Here is a 9,938-nt window from a genome sequence, read left to right as displayed (position 1 = left end):
TTGACAAATTATAAAAATTCGTTTGAGTTAGCTTGTGGTGTTGACTAATATTATTATTTAGATATTACGTAAATTAAGTTATAAAAACTTAAATGGTTTTTCCACATCAATAATGAAAATTCAAATAATCACCTATTATTGTAATCTATTAAATGTAAATCTATATGTATATATAAATTTAATATACGCTTGTTTTGGAGTATTGTAAAGGAAACCTATAGGAGAGAAAAGCAGCCACTCAAAAAATTCGTTTATCATATATTTTATTGTAATTACTTGTATCTTAAATCATGGATTGATTTAAATTCATTCTTAATATATTAAGGCATTCCATTATAATATAAAAATAATAATTGTGAATAACATATATAATCTATACATATAACCTATACATATAACAATCCATAAATAACTTTCAACCACAATTAAGAATAACTTTTTCGTTATATATATATATATATATATATATATATATATATATATATATATATATATATATATATATATATATATATATATATATATATATATATATATATATGGGCACGATCCATGGATAAGCTTAAAAGGAGTACAAACCGGATAAGCAAAATAAATTTTTTTTTTTGAATTTTTTTTACATTCATAAATCTGCATTAAAATGCACCTCTAATCAATTTTTTTCATAAAAAAAAAGTTCAAAATCTTTCAAAAATCGATGATGAATGATAAAATTAACCATTCATCGGGTTAATTTATCATTCATCTTGTTTACGATTAATGATAAAATTAATCAATGCTAAAAAAAACCAGATGAATGGTTAAATTAACCATTCATCTATTTTTTTTATCATTCATCATAAACAGATGAATGGTTAAATTAACCATTCATCTGCTTTTTTTTTTTAGCATTGATTAATTTTATCATTCATCGCGAACAAAAATGAATGATAAATTAACCAGATGAATGGTTAATTTTACCAATCATCATCGATGTTTACCATTCATCATCGATGTTTACCATTCATCATCGATTTTCGAACGATTTTGTTCAAAAACTTTTTAAATTTTTTTCGTTTTCTTCTATTTGCATATTAAAGGATCGTTTTTTTTTAAAATTTTTTTTTTGAAATTTTACTTATCTAGTTTGTGCCCCATTTAGTGCTTATCTGATCCCCTATATATATATATATATATATATATATATATATATATATATATATATATATATATATATATATATATATATATATATATATATATAGGGGCTTAATTAAGAGGGAAGTGGTTTTTAGGGAGAAGGGGGAAGTTAACCAATTTAGCTGGATCTAATGCTGAACATTAAAAACACGGAGGGGTATATTTGTCATATCGTAATTTAATAAAATAGCGCTGAATAAAAATAAATAAATTAGAAAAATAAAAAAAATATGAATATTACGGAATAGCAGATCGATCAATTTTCTAGGGTTTAATCGATCTTCATCCTTCTTTCGTTGGCTCGATTTTAACACATAAAATCTTCAATTGAATAATCATCGTTAATTTCCACAACTGAAGAATCAACAACTGAAGGTACGACAACTGAAGAATCAACAAAATACGAAATGACGGAGAATCGTCGGAATAGGGTAAAAAAATAGGAGAGAAAGGAAAATCGAAGTGAACTGAAGATTCAGGTACTAAATTTATTAGGTATTATGAATTTTAACTAATTGTATTTTGCATTTGAAGATTTTTTGGGCGATTCTAATTTTTAAAGAATTGTATTCTGTATATTTCAAAATTAAAATACATATTGAATGTAATAAAATAATACATATGATGAATGATTCATAATAAAAAAATATTTGGATAATATGAGTTAGTTATAATAAAACTATTACATGTAATGAATGATGTTTGGATGTACATTGTACTTTGTATAATTCAACATTATTATACAGATTTGATGTAATAAATCATTAAGATTGTCTGTTCCCGTGTATTTTTAATAATATTACGTATGATGAATGTTTCATAATAAAAGATATTTGGATAATACGATTTAGTTGTACTATTTTTTAAAACTATTACATGTAATGAATGATGTTTGGATGTACATTGTATTTTGTATAACTAAGCATTAGAATACAGATTTGATGTAATAAATCATTAAGATTTTCTGTTCCAGTGAATTTTAATATTACGTATGATGAATGTTTCATAATAAAAGATATTTGGATAATACGATTTAGCTGTACAATTTTTAAAAACTATTACATGTAATGAATATTACTTGGATTTACATTGTATTTTGTATAATTCAGCATTAGAATAGAGATTTGATGTAAAAAAATCATTAAGTTTTTCTGTTGCAGGGAATTTTTAATAATATTACATATGATGAATGTTTCATAATAAAACATATTTGGGTACTACGATTTACTTCTACTATTTTTTAAAACTATTACATGTAATGAATGTTATTTATAATATATATCCTGATTGTTTTACATATCTTGAATTTCATAACTTAACATCAATAATCATACTGAATATTATAACAAATGTTACAGGTGACAAACCCGAAAAAGAAAAACAGAAAAAGGAAAGAAGTGCAACAACAAATAGGGAAAAAAAACCAATAAATGTGGAAAGCGAATTATCTCAAGCAGACTATAAGGTGTGGAGATATAGTTGAGTATATGAAAACAAGAAAAGAAGCTAACAGGATTTTCGTATTGAACTTTCTCATTTTATTTGCAACGTGCTTTGCCGGATCAACCAAATATGGAATTTGCAATATGAAGTTCCTTCCAAGTATAACAGACGAGATTGATATATTGAAATATATTCAATTTTTTTTTGTATATAGGTTCATAATGTAACCATTTATTCATAATGAAGGATTTCTAAAGTTCATAACTTTTACATTCATATTGTAATTCAATTCCTGTTTTTTGTGAGTTTTTGAGGATTTAAATTTTGCTTTTGGGCAGGTGTCTGAGGATGCTGTTTCGGGTCATATACAGTTATTGATTCCTGAGAAATTGCTTGTTTTGCTTGTGCGCCTCCTCTGGTTAGTGTAACTATATAAACACGCTTTAAATGTTTACAAGACTTTGTTGAATCACGTATTGTATAACATTCCAAATTACTTGTATTAGTTTTTTGTAAAAAGAAGTTTCACTCACTATTTTTAAATGTGATTTTGTGCTTTTTTAGGTTGTCGCATCGGGAGTTGATGAGCGAACACTTAAGCGTGAAGGAGTTTGTGCTGCATCTTTTCCTACTACTATGGTCAGCAACTCCCTATGTACCCATCAAATGCTTTGGTTTTAAGTCTCTGTTATTAATAGTTCCTATATATGAATATTGGTGGTAATATGGGTATTGGTGTTTGAGTAGCAGGTCATACATGTATTATATTCGGTAAGGATCAAAATGGGTAGGTTGAGTTGACTTTCTATCAAGAAGTTAGTGCATAAAATGTCAAAGCGTATATATAAAAATGTACTAGTCTATAACTGTGATATTAATTTCAAGATTTATACATTATCTGGAGTTTTTTAGGTATTTTATTACACTTGGCCACTTTTGACCCGTTCCTTTTCAAGCTATCTTTTATTTTCTGAATTTTACACATTTGACTTGTTAGAAATAAGACCTCAACCCGTTAGTGATCCTTGCCCTGTTTAAAACTCTGGTATTGCTGTCAATTTATGTAACCATGCTTATTTCAACTTTTCAAGATCTAATCTAGCGTGACATTTGAATAGCTGATAAAAAATGTTGTGCGAACATGTTTTTTGGTGGCTAAAATCTCAAATTATTTGTCAGAGGGTCGTTGTTGGGCTTTTAGTACAGAACACACTGAAGTTCTTACTAACATTTGGGCAAGTTTCACCATACTTGGTAAATGTATCTCTCTCTCTCTCTCTCTCTCTCTCTCTCTCTCTCTCTCCATGTATATAGCATATGTTGTGATTAATATTGGATAGCATAGTACATTACTCATGTTATTATATTAGTACTACTACAGGTTTACATTTCTTCTACCAAATTTTATTGATTTTTCTTAATATTAATTTCTAGCCTGTTTGAGGCGGTTAATAATGTGTATAACTTTTTATATCCAATCCAAATGAAGAAAAGGTATGCTAAAACAAAACTATTAAAATGAATATAAATTATATCCATTATATTACATACATTGAATGTTATTGAAAATACTAATCATGATGCATGTTATTGAAATATAGTGATGTTTGATATGCTTATGATCTTTTTATTGTTGTACACATAAAGCAATATGTTGAGTGCTTGAATTTAAGGTACGATCACATTGTTGAAGAAAGTGAATAACTCATGGAAATTCTGAAGGAAGCATTAAAGAAGTATCCAAAAAGTAAAGATATAAGTTGTGCAAAAAAAAATAGTTCAGATATTACAGGAAGGTAGTATTCAAGACTAAAAAGGGACAGACGCTAAATAGAATACAAGTTCGAAGTTTACTTCATCACACAAGAATATCGCCATCTGTTGTAGATTGCTGGTCAACCATCATGAATCATGAAGAAAGATTACATGGAAGTAATGTTTGTTCAATATACATTTTTGGAAGCACAATCATAGTAAGTCTTGTACTGTTGATCATGAAATGTTTGATGGTTACTTATTATAATTATAATAAATAGTAATAAGTAATTTGTAATGCTTAATTAATAACTAATAAAAAATTATATTCTTATGATAAATGCAGTCTGAAGATATGGATATGCTGAATGAAGCTCCTTACAAAGAAGAATTTTATACAAGATTGAGAATGAACTTGATGCTACAAGCAACATTAGATAATATAGACTTCAGATTCATAAAACATATCTGGTATGAGACAATTTATAATAAATTTATAGATTATATATTATAAGGGCCAATCAAGTGGGTAGCAAATATAAATGGTGAAGGGGGAAGTAAAACATTATATAAATGTAATGTTATTATATAAGCAGAAGTTTTTTAAAATTAATCTGAAATTTTAAAAATTTTGTTGAAAATTATCATCATTCATAAAAGAAAAATATGATTTTAGAGTAAAAATGTTAACATTTTAGACAAAATAAATAACATTAATTACATGTAATGTTTTCTTATGTCTCGTATTACAGTAAAAATATTAATGTAGGTGTTCTTTCCAATAATGTCAAAAGGGATGAATTACCTGATGGTCTTTAATCTGAAAAATTCAGAGGTTGAAATAATAGATCAAAGCAAACATAATATTTGTGTTCATCTGAAGTATGGCAGTTCCCCCAACAACCATTGTAAGTAAATAATTTATAAAATTGAAAAAGCACATTTAATTAGTCCGTACTTAATATATTTGTAGCCCTAAGTTTAGTTTTTTCAGTTGCAGACATACTTGTTTTAAACATACTTGAATGAGGTTGGTCATCCGAAAGCGATGTTGATTTCAAAATGTATACCAAAAATCAAGATGATATCTTGGGGCATAAGTGACAACAACATTGATTATGGGGTGATTATGCTGAGACACATGGAGTTGTATAGAGGCTAAATTCAGTGGGATTGCGGGCTAGATATCGAAGAGAACCATCAGAGAAGTCAAATAGAATTTGCTTAGAAAGAAGTGTGCAAAAAAAAAAAAAATCATTTTGAGTGATCTGAATACAATAAAAGGTGAAGTCACTGAAGATATGGAATGTTTCAATAGAAAATACAGTGGAACACAAAGGACCCTTAAAGAAAAGAGAGAGGCAATCAAGAATTTTGATGAATGGCATAACAAAAGATAGAATGTATTCTATTTCATGCTCAGAATGTTAACAGTTTATATTTTGGATCTTGATATATCGATCTATGATGTAACACGTTTAACCTATGTATTTTGAGAAATTGTTTTAATGTTAGTTGGTCAAGCAACTAGAGATGTTCTCAGTATGTAAACGAAATATATTTTGAATTTTGATAATATAATTCGTTTGTTGTGAATCATTTAACCTGCATATTTTGAGATATACTATATTGATGTTACCTGGTCAAGAAGCAGCTAGAGATTTAACATAGCATCAATTGACACATTTATAATGATATGGGTCGAAATTGCCATATGTTTTAGATGTATTATATACGATCAATAAAAAGATAACTTTATATGATTTACGTTGATATTTCTCTAGTTACATGCTTTGATATCTATTGTTGACTAATTTGCACCACTTGGTGTATAGAGTATAAACATCTGCAGTTATTGAGTGAATGTAATTAGTGATAACAAAATATATGAAGCTAATTTCAATATTCATTAAAATCAAATATTAAAATTTATAAAAATTATGTAATAATATTATATGAATTGAAAATTGAGAATTAAGTAACACCATTGGTGTGTGGGATAAGTAACATCTATTTTTATATGATTAGCTAAGTGTCTGAAGGATTCTTTATATACTTGGTTTTCGTTTTCATTCTGTGAAATATTGAAGTGCTTGAATTGCTATGTTACTAAAGTATACATGGCAAAGAAGTTGGGTTGGGTCAAAACAGGTTTCGGTCAGATAGGGTTGGGTTGAGGTTTGGGTCGAAGTGTGGAACTATTTGTTTCTATTCTACATATGTCAAATGGGTCGTGTTCGATTGGGTCGTGGTTTCGGTGAAAATGGTTCATGGGTCAAACAGCTCGGATTGGATTTAGCATGTTTTGTCATAAATGTATTAACATATAAATCAATAACAAGGAAATAACTTAAGGAATGAAAACATTGAGTCGGATGAATGATATAAAATTGATGATAAGTCAAGAAAGATAATAACATTTAGTAATATAAGTAATCATACAATATGAAATGATACTCAGTCTAAAACATAAGAACATTCAGTCATAAAACATAAAAGATGAAAACTTTAATCAGTTTTAAAGACATAATAAGATTCAGTCTAAGTAATGATATGAAATAATAGATGAAAACTTTAGTCGGTCTTGAGATTTGGCAAATTCTTCATTGTGTTCCTTTCTTGAGTCAAAGTCTTCATTACCTTCAAACTGTTGATCATCTTCATCAGTATCTTCTTCATCAACAAGCTCGAGTTGAGAAGCTTTTCATTTCTTACAGCTTCTCCTATTATGATCAAGTATACCACATATTTTGCATGCCCTTCTCTTAACACTTTTCTGGACAGCAGGTAAATATCTCTTGTTACTTGTCTCATCTTTGCTAACCTGACCTTTTTTACGCACGCCCTTAGGAGCATTACATTTAAAACACCGGCTTAGGTGTAACGTCTTCCCAATAGGGTCTGGAAGGAACGTCACTAATATCAAAACATACCAACATATTATAATAAACGAGAACAATACTAAATGATGAATTTAACTTTAATGAGTACGCAGCGGAAAATGAAATGTAGTTACAATGACAGGAATAACAATAACGTAAATGTTCACATGCAGAAGTAATAAATGCGATATCTCTTGATCCTATGTCCAAGTAGCATCACATAAGCAGTAAGTATAAGAGCTTGAATCAAACAGCACCTGAGACAAAACATGCTAAAGTGTCAACCAAAAAGGTTGAGTGAAGTTCATAGGTTTAACAAAAAGTTTGTCGTTGTTTTAGACCACAAGATTTAGTTTGTAAAGTTGATCTCCCGCAGGATCAAAAAGTTATGCCAATGCGTGATATTTAGACTAAACGTTTAAGTTTGCCCCATGACATGTTGTGTCTGTCCTTGTCAGTTTAATTTCATTATTAAGTAATACAAAGACTTAGTCAAATGTATCGGGGACGTTACTCCCGATAGGCCTACCCCCAATAATTAAGCATGCAGCAGCAATTAAAAATATCACTGCAGGGACTTAGTCGGACATAGCCGGGTATAGCATAGTTTAACAGTTTGGTACTTGTGTCTAAATTGTAAAAAGTAAAAACAGCATGTGTCTCACCCCAAGTAAAGTAAGTAAGTTTGCTAGCAATAAAGAGGGGCTATGAATTCACCTTAGTAAGTAGAGAGAGGGTTATTCCTCGGAATAGAGAGTTGAACGAGTGAGCAGGAAAGTCAACCTATTGACATTTAAGAGTAGTTAAGTGTTTTGCCCATGTTTAAGTTTAAGTATGTGTTTAAGTATAGTTTGTTTTACTAAGTTTCTATTCCTAGTAAGTTTCTACGTTTAGAAAGCTTCCATTTTTAGAAAGTTTCTTATTTTAGTAGGTTCCTTATTCTAGTAAGTTTCTATGACTAGAGAGTTTCTACTTAAAGAGTGTTTTCCATTTTAGGATACTTGTCGTATTAGATAAGCTTCCAATCACCCCTTTCCCTTCGAATGGCCAATTCAGATCTAGGAGCTTGAGCTATAGGACCATTTAAATCGGAAATCCAAACCCTCTGCCTAGAATCTCGTAGAAACCATTCGTCAAGAAAGTTCGAAGATCTATACATCTCTAATACATATCCCAAAATGTTTTTATGTTACAATATAAGTAGTAGGTTATAGGTGCTAGTAATAGTAATAGTCTATACATGTTATTTATTTTATTTTTAATTGCATATAATTTATAACATTATTTACATGTTTCGGTAAAAATAATAACCGAAGTAAAAAGTAAAAAGTAAAAAGTAAAAGTAAAAATTAAAAATAAAAAGTAAGAAAAGAATACTTACTAGTAGTAATTCTTCAAAGAGAGAATGAGAGAAATTTTGGTGTGAGTTTGAATGAGAAATGAGGGGTATTTATACTTGAAAAAATTAGGTAAAAAGAATAAAATAATTAAAAGAAAAAGAAATATTTTAATTTTTAATGGGATTTTAAAATTCAAAAGTATTAAATGTTAGGTCATGGGATAATGCACAAAAATAAAATAATAAAAGTAGTTTTTCTATTATAATTTTTTAATTAAAAAGTAATTTATTTATTTATTTATTTTTTTTAATTCATTTATTTTAAGGATTTCTTTTTTATATATATATAAATAAACAAATTGATTTAGTGCTTTTCCAAGAGTATTTGTCAATAATATATATATATATATATATATATTTTTAATAAATACAAATTTTGCATAAAAATAATAAATAATTCGGTATTTTGTATTTTTAATAATAATTATCATTTTAATTATTAAACTATAGTTTTAGTAAGTTTGTAAATATTATTACATTTATATATAATTGAATTTATTATATAGTTAAATATATAATACATTAACTAAATAATAAAAGTGATACAAAGTTTATATACTTAGTTAAATTATGTCAAATTATATAAATTAATAATATATTATTTATTTAAGCGTACATTGTTGACAAAATTACTATTCGGTCAATATTTAATTGTATATAACAACCCTTAATATATATAGTCAGACAGATAACCCTATGGTTAATTCAGTAAATTTAGAAGTCGAAAAGTGAGGGTTGTTACATTAGGAAAACCATAATGTTCAATTAAAGCAAATCTAGAAAAAAATGTGTGCTTGATAATGCTAAAAACGAACATATATTTCATAGCATTATTCCTCAAGAAAGACAAGCTTTTAGTTGCAATTGTTCTATTTAAAAGTGATATTCGTTTAAATAATAAAAGGTGAAGACAAAAGACAGATTCGACGAATTGAAGACGCAAACGACCAAAAAGCTCAAAAGTACAAAATACAATCAAAGAAGTTCCAATTATTGATAAGAAACGTCTCGAAATTACAAGAGTACAAGATTCAAAACGCAAAGTACAAAATATAAAATTGTACGCAAGGACGTTCGAAAATCCGGAACCGGGACCAGAGTCAACTCTCAACGCTCGACGCAACGGACTAAAAATTACAAGTCAACTATGCACATGAATATAATATAATATATAAATAATTCTTAAAAATTATATATATATTATATTAATATTTAAAACCGTCGGCAGACTAAGATCCAAACTTGTGTGAGCTGTAAAAGCAAACTCCGCGAGTTGCGGA

At 27.9% G+C, this 9,938-nt stretch overlaps 1 long non-coding RNA gene across 8 annotated transcripts; it reads left to right on the top strand.

Moving 5' to 3' along the window:
- The first annotated feature begins 1,431 nt into the window (after positions 1-1,431).
- Positions 1,432-5,947, top strand: LOC139872199 (uncharacterized). 8 transcript variants are annotated; one of them, XR_011766929.1, is made up of 9 exons: positions 1,432-1,658; positions 2,538-2,781; positions 2,961-3,040; positions 3,187-3,261; positions 3,802-3,876; positions 4,296-4,595; positions 4,724-4,848; positions 5,147-5,285; positions 5,372-5,947. It is a non-coding gene; the product is annotated as an uncharacterized lncRNA (long non-coding RNA). The 8 variants fall into 8 exon arrangements; XR_011766928.1 differs by having other exon boundaries at positions 3,802-3,882; XR_011766930.1 differs by having other exon boundaries at positions 2,538-2,644; positions 3,187-3,882.
- Positions 5,948-9,938: the final 3,991 nt, after the last annotated feature.

The sequence above is a fragment of the Rutidosis leptorrhynchoides genome, chromosome 10 (assembly GCF_046630445.1).
Source record: "Rutidosis leptorrhynchoides isolate AG116_Rl617_1_P2 chromosome 10, CSIRO_AGI_Rlap_v1, whole genome shotgun sequence".
In the NCBI taxonomy this organism is placed as follows: domain Eukaryota; kingdom Viridiplantae; phylum Streptophyta; class Magnoliopsida; order Asterales; family Asteraceae; genus Rutidosis; species Rutidosis leptorrhynchoides.
This window is presented reverse-complemented; position numbering and strand designations above follow the sequence as displayed.